At 37.3% G+C, this 10,568-nt stretch overlaps 1 protein-coding gene across 1 annotated transcript in view; it reads left to right on the top strand.

The window, feature by feature from the left end:
- Window positions 1–2,085: 2,085 nt before the first annotated feature.
- Window positions 2,086–10,568, top strand: part of FXYD6 (FXYD domain containing ion transport regulator 6) — a 67,556-nt gene continuing 59,073 nt past the window's right edge. Inside the window, exon 1 of the mRNA XM_072426703.1 lies at window positions 2,086–2,259. The gene's annotated coding sequence lies outside the window, so the exon portion shown is untranslated. The remainder of the gene's footprint in view (window positions 2,260–10,568) is intronic.

The raw sequence follows: 10,568 nt of genomic DNA, 5'->3' as shown, positions 1-10,568 counted from the left end.
CTTAATGTGCATAAAAAAGTTCATCCAACCTCAATGAGTTTTCATGCTTGCTAACTTTTATTCATTTTGTAACTTTTATCATTTCCAGAGATTTAATAAATCAGGCCCGATATGTCAAGGTGAGGTGCTGTTAGGGATCTGGAAACTACATAGTGTGTTCATCGCCTTTCATTCATGTGTGTACTGCTGTAAAAGATCTGCGTCCACCATTACCTTCACAAAAGCTCCTCAGTATGTGACCACATTTTATGGAAGCCAGAGCAGATTCTAATCCAAATTCTCTGTGAGCATCTCCCTCCACCGCCCCTCAGCTATTCACAGGATGCAGTATATAGGATTATAAAAGGAATGATTTATTCTTACATAAGTGTCACAGATTTGCTGCACTGTTCTTGGATTTAGCAACTAACACAGCATGGAGAGGGAAAGTCTGGCTGATGATGTATATGAGCATTGTAAAGTGCCCGGAAGTTCTGCATGCTTTAACAGGATCCATCACATGTAAGCAAAAACAAATCTGCCAGCATTTGATTTGCAGAAGGTTTTGCAAATCCTTTTTGAAATGTAGCAAAAGTTAACAGTGAATTCTGTTGAAGACTTTGGGGTGAATCCAATCAGTCAGTTCTGGACATTTTTAGAACTAATAACCAAGTTTTGTGATAAATCAAAATCATGGAAGGTTGGGCGCTACCATGGGTAACCTTTACCAATGCCAAAAACATTAAAAACATACCAAGGATGGCACTTACAAAATGCAAAAAAAAGTTTTTAAAGTAGAATTACAATCTGTCATAACATCCAAAAAAAAAAAAAACCCAACTACTTATTGTCCATAAATTTATCCTACCTGCTCATAAGAACAAAAAAATACATTTGGTGTGGGAACTCTATAGTAGCAGGGGAGGCATTTTATGTTTAATTCTTGTTTAAATTACAGTCATTGGTGTACCTGAAGCAGTGGGGTGTAACTGAACAATGGATTTGGATGTTGGATGTTTTCCCCTTGAAATTAGCTTGGCCAAAATATAACAGTGGATATGGGTGGAGCATAAAGCAAAGCTCAGGAGGAGGGGAACTGTGAAATTTGGAAAACATATTGTAAGAAATAAGGGAACAAAAGGGAAAAAATTAGAAAAAGAGAAGAGATTGGGAGAAAGGAGAATGATAGGCATGTAGGAAAGTAAGGAGGTGGAATTTAAAGTATCAGATAAAATTGGTAGCATGCTATGTATCTAGCAATAGTTGTGTGCAGTATTGCCTAAAACGAATGGCTGTGCCCATCTTGGGTGAAAATCTATGTGTATTATGGGTACAGTGGCCCACCATTATGTGTACAGCGGCCCTCCATCAATACCCCAGTGCATTTATGGTGGACTCTCCTTTCCTTGTTCTGCAGTGGTCTCAAGGTTCACAGTTTTACCCCCATAGTCTCTAATCAGATAATACACCCAAATGTTTCTGGTATACAGAGAACATATTACCCAGTTTAGTTATAGTGGTTTTATGACAAGCTCTTCGGGGCAGGTTCCCCTCCTCCTCCTGTGTGTTACTGTCTGTATTCGTCAGTCATTTGCAACCCCTATTTAATGTACAGCGCTGCGTAATATGTTGGCGCTATAAAAATCCTGTTTAATAATATTTAGTAATATTTATGGCAGAAAACATTTCTTTTGCAGAGATTAGTGATAGATTTATGTCAAAGTAAGGGTAGAGTTGTCTATGGTCTCCTGGCTGTGATTGACAATCTGACTTATCCTGCAAATTTCTCCTGTTATTGTTAATAACTGTGTCTCTGTGGACAGACCGAAATGTTTTTCACTTTTATGTATTAAAGACTTATTTATAATGTGGTGGGATCATGTCTGGCAGAAGTTTCCAGGGCATATTCTCCTAAAAGTGTTGCTTTAATGATAGGTCTATAACTTGTTTGCAGCTCCTAAGCACAAACATCAATAGATTGCAGCTCATATCTGGCATTTTTTTTCAGTAGGCTGAAAATATGTCCCATAGTTCTTTGCTTACACATAGTTCAGTGTATGAGAAAAGCTGCAGCTGTAGTGCTAGTAAATTGCAGCTGTGTGTCATAATTCCCATCCAGGAGGGAAGGGCACAGAAGTGTGTGTCCAGCAAAGCAAGGAGGAAAAGTTTTATGCTGCAAGAGAACGGAGAAGTCTGTGGATTGGGGATACCAAAAAGTAAAATACACTGGATATAATTTAAGAAACTTTCTAACAGGACAAGAAGGAGTTTTCCAGAAAGGTAAGCTGCAAGCAGAAAACTCATATTCTAAAGCAAAAACTCAGGGCAGACTTTGGGACTCCAGATGCCAGGAGCATTTTATTATTAGAATGTGAGAAGAGGAAATGTACTTATGCCATTGTTAGCCTACCCTGAGTCAGTGAAATACTAATTAAGGTTTAAAAGATTTATTTGAATAAAAATGTCCACATTTCTGAAAAAAATACTTTTTCCCCATGGATTGCAGCCTTTGGATTTAAGATTTTTTTTTTATTTTTACTGGCTAAATCTGTAAAATAGCAGTAAGGTGGTAGACCAAACTGGAACCTGCTTGAGTAAGTTAAAATTGGCTTGGGTAAAAGAATCACCCAAAAGAAACCAAAGACAAGGAGCATATGAAGGAGAGAGTGGAGTGTGAATGGGAATTTCACAGGAGTCTATTTATATGATCACAAGCAGAAAGCTGCACTAGCAGACTTCTTTTTTGGCTCACACTGCAGGTCAAACAACTGCATGGTGTACAGGGAGATAGCCTTGTCTATTCTTTCTATGTAATTAAATATATATTTTCTATAAAGTCCATGTGAAATGTAAAAAAGAGACAGTGTAAAACTGAGAACATGGAACAGAGAAACTACAGTTCTCCTAGCACTATATTATTTATTGTACTGGGCAGGGCACACATTGACTTAACCATATCAGCTCAGTGTTTACTGTAAGAGACTTAACATTTAGTTTCTGGACTTTCTCCCTAAAATAATTCCACCATTATATATAAACTGTGCCCTATGTCACATGTTCTAAGCTGTTTTTCTGATTGAATTGGTAGATGTAAATGTAAAAATGTACTTATGATTGTTACTTTGAGACATTGAGTCTGATTTAAGCTCTCCAAGGCTGAAAAGGATACAGTTTCACCAGTGAGGCTGGGTGATCCAGCAAACCTGGAATGGATCAGGTGGAGGATTCAAAACATTTGCTAGCCAATAGCAAATACCTTTAAAGAAATCTATTCCAGGTTTGCTGGATCACTCAGCTTCATTGATAAAAGTGTATCCTCTCCAGCCTTTGAAAGCTTTAATAAATTAGCTTTAATATTAGTCAGACCTCATCTGTAATATGCAGTAAAACTTTGGGTATCAGTTGCATGGAGGGCCTCAGCTATAAGGAAATATTACCTGAACTAAATGTATTTTCCTTTAAAAAGAGGCAATTAAGGGAAATATATCTAGCTTGTATAAATACGCCATATAGTAAAAATTATACAGTAGCAATATAATAGTTCCAATGATATTGCAAACTACGAGGGTATTCTTGCACTTGAAAGAGAAGAGGATTAGCCTTTGAAACGTGGAATATTCTCCCACAAAATATAACTGGCTTCTGAATGTATAATAAATTAAACTGTGGATTGTTGACCCAGAGAGAATCTGATTGTCATTAGGGATGAGGACATTTGTTTTTATCCTATTGGAAAAATTGGACTTTGTTTATGCTTCATCTGGATCAGCTGGGTCGGGTTCTTGTTTTTTATTGCAATTGTTTTTTGTCTTTTGGTTGAATTCTCATATTTTTTTAGTCTGACTATGCAATGTGCCCTGTGGCCCATCCTACCCATGTTCTATAACACTTACATGCTTTTAGTATTCAACTCGTAAATTGAGTATTTATTATTCAACTTTGAATCGTTTTCTACACTTGCCAAATTGCATTTCTTCATACCTCCATATTGCCTGTTATCCAGGTCAGTATGATGTGCAAATACTGACACAGAAAATAGCATTGGGCTGGTTTGGTAATAGCTATGCCACTGGATGATGGAATGTCTGAAGAATTTCAATGATGCTTACAAGAGTCATTGAGGTCAGACATATGAAAGCAATGGAAAATTAAATAAGGGAGTGTTAATTATCTTCTTTAATATGCTGTATTTTACGGCTTTTACTATTTCAGTTTTTTATTGGGTATTTATATTTGTTTATTTGGAGTTTATTTAATTTGGGTCTGAGTCACAAAATGTCTGAGTTCTGCCACCCTTTTCACTCACATGTGTGTTTTTAGTGTGTAACATAGGGTTAAGCTAATGAATCCAGTTTACTTCAAAGCTCCAATGTCCTTCAGCCTGTGTAGAACACTAATCCTCAAGTTCAAGTGTTCTATTATTCTGCAACTGTCTTACCAGCATCATCTCTGTTGCTCCCTCCCCCTCTGCATGTAACAGAACAGCTCAAGGCCCAGATTCTCCTTGCAGTCACAGGCAGTGTGACTCCCTGATCTCTTTTTCTCTTTTACACATCCCTGCCCCATTATCCTATTTATAGCCGAGCTGCTGGGAAATATGAATTACGTTTTCCATGACAGACAAGTCTGTGGTCACAGGGTTGCGCCATTCTGGCAGCCAAATTTGCAACTAAAATGAGGATAATTTTATATCCTAATATATACTTTAGGTTTAAAGATCAGCAGATTCAGACTTGAGACCAAAGCTATAATGAAAGCTTTGTAACTGACCTTGTGGTCTTCATCATCTCATAATGTAGACCCCTGCTTTAGTGTTCTCCTGTGTGCCAGCTAATCCAAATCTAGCAAATGCACAAGTTCCCTGTGCCTACTGGTTGTATTCTTGATTTGTATCTTACAGTTGCTATATTGATACAGGTCATAGGGAGTCACCCATTCTTATTGTGGCATAGTAGGATCATCAGTGAACACAGAACCCATATGGGTGGGCACTTTCTTGGTGCCGGAATTCGTAACAATTATCTTTTGGAATTGAAAACACGTTAAACACTAGAGCTGCCCTACATGTCCCTAACTTTAAAACTTCACCCTAATGCTCCCACACAATGAACTAACAGCTATTGGGAACATAAATATGCATGTATATTATTAGAAAACCCAAGCACCATGCCCTCTCAATACCCTATTTATTGTATAGCTCTGCGTAATATGTTAGCGCTATAAAAATACTGTTTATTAATATATATATATTAATAATAATATTATCCACTTACATCATCCTCATCCATTGTCAAAGCCCGTAAAAAACTCATAGTTCAGATATTGATATTCCCATAGTTAGGAAGTATGGTAGAAGGGATAGTTGTAGTTAGGTAATAGGGAGTTAGGAATAGTTGGTGTCCTGATGACTATTTTCAAGGCCTGAACTTTGTAACATAGGAGTGGCTTATCCTTGAGTAAATTTTGATTTTTAGGAAGTACAATAAGGATTCAGGAGAATAAAGAGTAAGGCTATGTTCATATGTGCAGTTATTCAATGTGGTTCCACTTCACCCAAAGGTCCTAAACATCACTGATACCCATAGAAATGGCTGAAAACCCACTTTGTGCAAGTGTTTGAAATTGGTGCATTGCGGAATGGTCTTGGTGTATTTTTTTGGAAGCTCCATGTGTCCAAGGGAGGTTTACTGCTTTGCTGCCTCCATAGATTTGAATTGGAACTTTTTTCAATTACATTAGCAAGCAGTTGTATATCAGTTGATAGTGATAAGACAGCGGGGGTCCCCTGACCATTTGTGACATGTGGCATGATAATTGCACTGCAAATGTAAACCACTTTGCAAGGGTTATTTCACTTTACTTAGTGAATGAGGTGAAACTTGATTGACTTCTGTCATCCAGTTCAAGTTGTTTCATTTGAACAGCCCAAACTCATTTAGTAAATCAACTTTACCTCCTTAAACTAAAATGTGTCTTTGCTTGTTGGTTGTAATATATTTAAAGCAACATATATAGCTACTTTAATGGCAGAATAAGATTTATCATATTCCAACTCCATTTTAACTATGTCTAAATAAATGGATGTCCAAATCTTCCAGAAAACAAAGTAAAACATTTTTCACAGCTCTGGGTTACTCTATTTGTAAAATATATGGCAAGCACTATGGATTCCTCCCTTTCAAATATGACCTCAGATTTGTCATCACCAACAACTTTACAGATACTTTTTGGAGGGTTCCCATATTTTAACTAGGGAATGGAGACTGGAATTTTAGGAGATTGGCTAAAAAATGATTCCATTGCATTTAAATATAAACTTTAGATCAACTGTGAACATAATTTGGGGATGTCATTCTGGGTGTATTTATGGAGACATAGTTAACTATATAACAATTTCACTCAACATGCATAAGGTTACTAAAGGATCTACAAACAATCCTCCCACCCAAAAATGAAATACATGAACAACACAAAGTCCCTAGCCACTATTACAATGACACTGCAATGGGAAGGGGCAAAAAGAATGAGATAGGGAATGAGAATGAGAATGGCAACAAAAGGGGACACTGTCAGAGCCTCGCAGATAAGTTCTACTTTTAGCATAGAGGTCACATATTACAGCACAGATGCTGTTGCAGACACGAACACGTTTAACTCTTTGAAATGAAATATCTTGCAGGTCACTGGCTGCCCATGCTGTGTGGCACATGTTTTTGGCACTCAAAATGTTATTGTAAGCATACACCTAACTATTAGAGAATCCTGAAAACTGACACTGGTCATTTGGATGAAGAATTCCTTTCTATTTAGAGTTAGAAGACATATTAAGAGAGTTAAGAGACATATTTACAATCCAGTTGGTACATTGTGAATAGGCCGTGTAATACAACTAGTTATTTGTTACTAAGGACTGCATTATTAACACAATCAAGAAGATATAATATAAAATAATCACATCTGTCTTTATGCACATGGTCCACGTAGTATAAAATTAATCCTAAGAATTCAGAGGTCCGTATTCCAAACAGTATTAAAAAAGTGGGAGTCTGGCAAAGGTTTCATAGGCTGTCCATAGCCTCACACTTATATGGATAATAATATTTTTATAGTTTATAGTATACCCCATATTGTGTCCTGATCATTCATTTCTAGTTTTCCAAAAAAAGTATATTTATACAGCAAGAACTCTATATAAAACCAATTATACAATACAGACTGCATAAACTAAACTAAAATAAAATGATAAAAATTCCAAACATGGGTGCACTTGTCACACTTCTTTGAGAATTCTTATGTTTTCCGTTAAACAGTACCTGTCTCCAAAAAGTGCAAGAATGATAAATTAACTTACTATGGCATATGTGGTAAATAGTACTAATAAGCACCATAAATACTTCATATTATACTGAATGGTTATATTAGCATTCAACTTCATAAACTCTAATGCACCTTGACTTTGACTTTTGCCTCTGTTTCTTAAAACAGAATCTGTGATTTTATAAATATCTATATCACCAACACAACATTTTATAGCAATGCGAGCTGAGCTGCCATCTGGCTCATTCAGTGCCACTGAAATTTTCAGGCCTCAATGGCAGCTAAGGGAGCGACTATATTCACAGAGATTCCTCATCCAAACGAAGCATCTGTAGCCTTCAGTTTTCCTACGCAATCATGACAGTATTTGTTTTCATTTCTTTATTACTCTACAGAAGTCTGGTAGCCACTTATTTGCTTTGCCTGTTCATCTTATCAAACATAATAAAACAAAAAGCTGCTTGGATTAAATCCAAGGAAAAGTTTTGGGAAAATGGCAATGAAGCAGAATTTCAATATGTATTCAACGGGGAATTAAAATGTAATGCAGCTGATAAACAGACTTGTAATAGCATAGACCAGACACCCTTCTCCCCATATACACAGAATGAGCAGAAATTCATTATAAATCTCTCTCCAAGGCTAAATCCAGTGTTATATCTACAATCTTTAAATGAAACATTTGCACAAGTGTTACATATGTTACGGTTGTTGATGTTCTGCAAAGAACAGGGCAAAGGATACTTTAAACAAGAAAATGTCTACATCTAAATACAATGTTACTATTTATTAAAAGGTAAAAATCCAGTCTGACAATATTCTGATTTTCATATATATTTTATACAGCAAGTATGTTGTCAGTGTGTTAAATGACGCCATTCTCCAGGGTCAGACTTTGTAAATTATAGCATCATTCTAATTCACCAAGCATCTAGCAGTGGTAACCCTACAACTAATTTTACAAAAGGCTGTTGACCATTCTTCAATGTTAGGATCAAGACCAAAATATATAAAAGCACATATAGAAAAATAAAGAGGTTAGAAAAACGCTGTCACTTTACTAAAGTCACCTTCAAAAAATGATACTTACCTTTACAGGGGCCTGTATTTTATCAATCATTTTTCTTAACTGCAGGTATCCAACATTGACAGGCGTACACTTTTTTTAAAAGATGGCATTCCGTGAATAATAGCTGGTAGCCACACACATGTTGTTCTTTAAGTGGATCTAAAATCTGCATTGAGGTATATGGGCATTGTGCAGGTATGTAAAGCAGCCTAAAGTCGCTGTTCTGCCCCCTATCCCCATCAATGCTTTTAGATGTCATGGTACTTGACAAGGGTACAGTCCAAGAAGACTCTGCTGCCCGACCAACACTTCCAACCCCCTCCCCACCAACATCCCTTAACCAAGAAAGGACACTTACACCAAACTGTTGGAAAGTTTTTGGCCACAGCAGCCCATTTATTAACACAATAAATCCGATATCAACGAACAATTATTAACAAATCACACTTAACCATGTAGGTCCATGAAAGTTGCCCAACCTCCTCCAATGTCCTGCTGTCTGCGATCCTCCACCAGGCCCCCAGACGCCCATACACCGCCTCGGGGACAATTGTCGGATCTACCCCCTCCACTTAGCCTCCACAACAACCAAGTGTCATGCAAGGCCCACCATATTAACCGACTCCAACCAAACTTTTTTGCCCCCATTTCCCCTGTATTTTCATTACCCCACCTTAACTTCCATGGACCCTGAAAAAAGAATAACTGCCCCCCAGCTGCTATGACAGTTGCCTCCCCTTCTATATAAATTTTAGGGAGGGAGGGTGGGAGCGCTTGCTCTTGCAGATTTTTTTTTAAGAAGTGCTGACCCCCACCCCAGGACCCGACTTTTAACCCCTTATCTTATCCCTCCCCTTAACTTTACCCACCAATCTAATAATGCCATTTTCCCGCACTTTTGCTAAATTATTATTTTTTTTTTTTTTATGTGAACTTTTCACCCCGGTCACCTCGCCTTCTGTCCTCCCCCTGTCATGAGGCCCCTCGCCTACCAGCTTCAGGCCTGCTTCTCTTTGCCACTGGAAGGGCGCTGAGGATGTAACCTCTCTAAGTCTTTGCATGGCTCTTCTGACACAAACCCTAACTCCCAGCAGTATTTTAATGTATTCTACCCAATGACAATGGAATATTGCTTTACCTAAGCATTCCATATTGGTGATATTAAAGTGGACAACTTTAACAACATTTAGACCTTCCATGAAAATTAATGTTTGCTCTACCGAAAGCTCCCCAAACCCCCGACCCAAAGTCAAATCACCTGCAAACACAATTTAAAAAAAAATGCTTTCATTGTTTGCAAGAGGCATGGGTGAAACTACTATACCCCATTGTTACCTCCTGTAATAGCAAGGCACCTAAAATTCCATGAAAATGCTGTCCAGGCCATTGAAGGTGCATGTCTTCATGAGATTGTGAGCACCCAGCTACCCCAGAAAAAGAGGTGAGGTGATGACACCCTTGCCACCTAGAAGCTTTGAAAGCAACAGATTTATTTTTAAATAACATTATTGGGTGATTTGACTTTGAGAAATGGGGAGCTTTAGGTAAAACAAACCTTCCATTTTCCGGGAAAATCAAAGTGTTAACATTAATGTTAATTAAGAACAGAACCATACAGGAAATACGACCAGCACCAACTTAAACAAGGTGATCACCCCCCTCCTCCATCCTCATGTGAATGGTTTGCTTGTACAGAATAAATGAAACTGTTGCTTGATCTTGATCGACTTTCTAAGAATGTTGACACATGAAAGTTGAACAACATATTTATTTGCCAAAAATGAAGGTTACTAATAAATATCCTAATGACAGGCAAATATTTTCCTAGCATTTATCATCAGAGTGAAAGTCCAATTCATACAACTCTGTGTACTTTACTGAAAACTGCTCTCTCTTTACATTTTTGGCGTAACGCCATTGCAGTGTGCCCAAAGGACATTTAAATGTAATGCTGTTCTGTGACAGAGAAAAACCCTTTGCAAATAAGTTCTTTAGCAGCAAATATATTTCTTCAGTTGATCCAAGAAAACATTTTTATTTTTAATTGTTTTCGTTGGTGGCATAGTATTTCATTTGACACTTTTTGGACTAAATTTAAACCTCAGCATGAGATTTAGGATGACTTGAATCACAAAATAGCCTTCGCTGCATGACAATGAAAGTGTTTTGAAATGTTTGGATAAAAATGTAAAACAATCTGTGC

This window comes from Pyxicephalus adspersus, chromosome 11 (assembly GCF_032062135.1).
Source record: "Pyxicephalus adspersus chromosome 11, UCB_Pads_2.0, whole genome shotgun sequence".
NCBI lineage: Eukaryota > Metazoa > Chordata > Amphibia > Anura > Pyxicephalidae > Pyxicephalus > Pyxicephalus adspersus.
The sequence above is the reverse complement of the archived record's forward strand: the minus strand, read 5'-3'. Positions and strand labels throughout refer to the sequence as shown.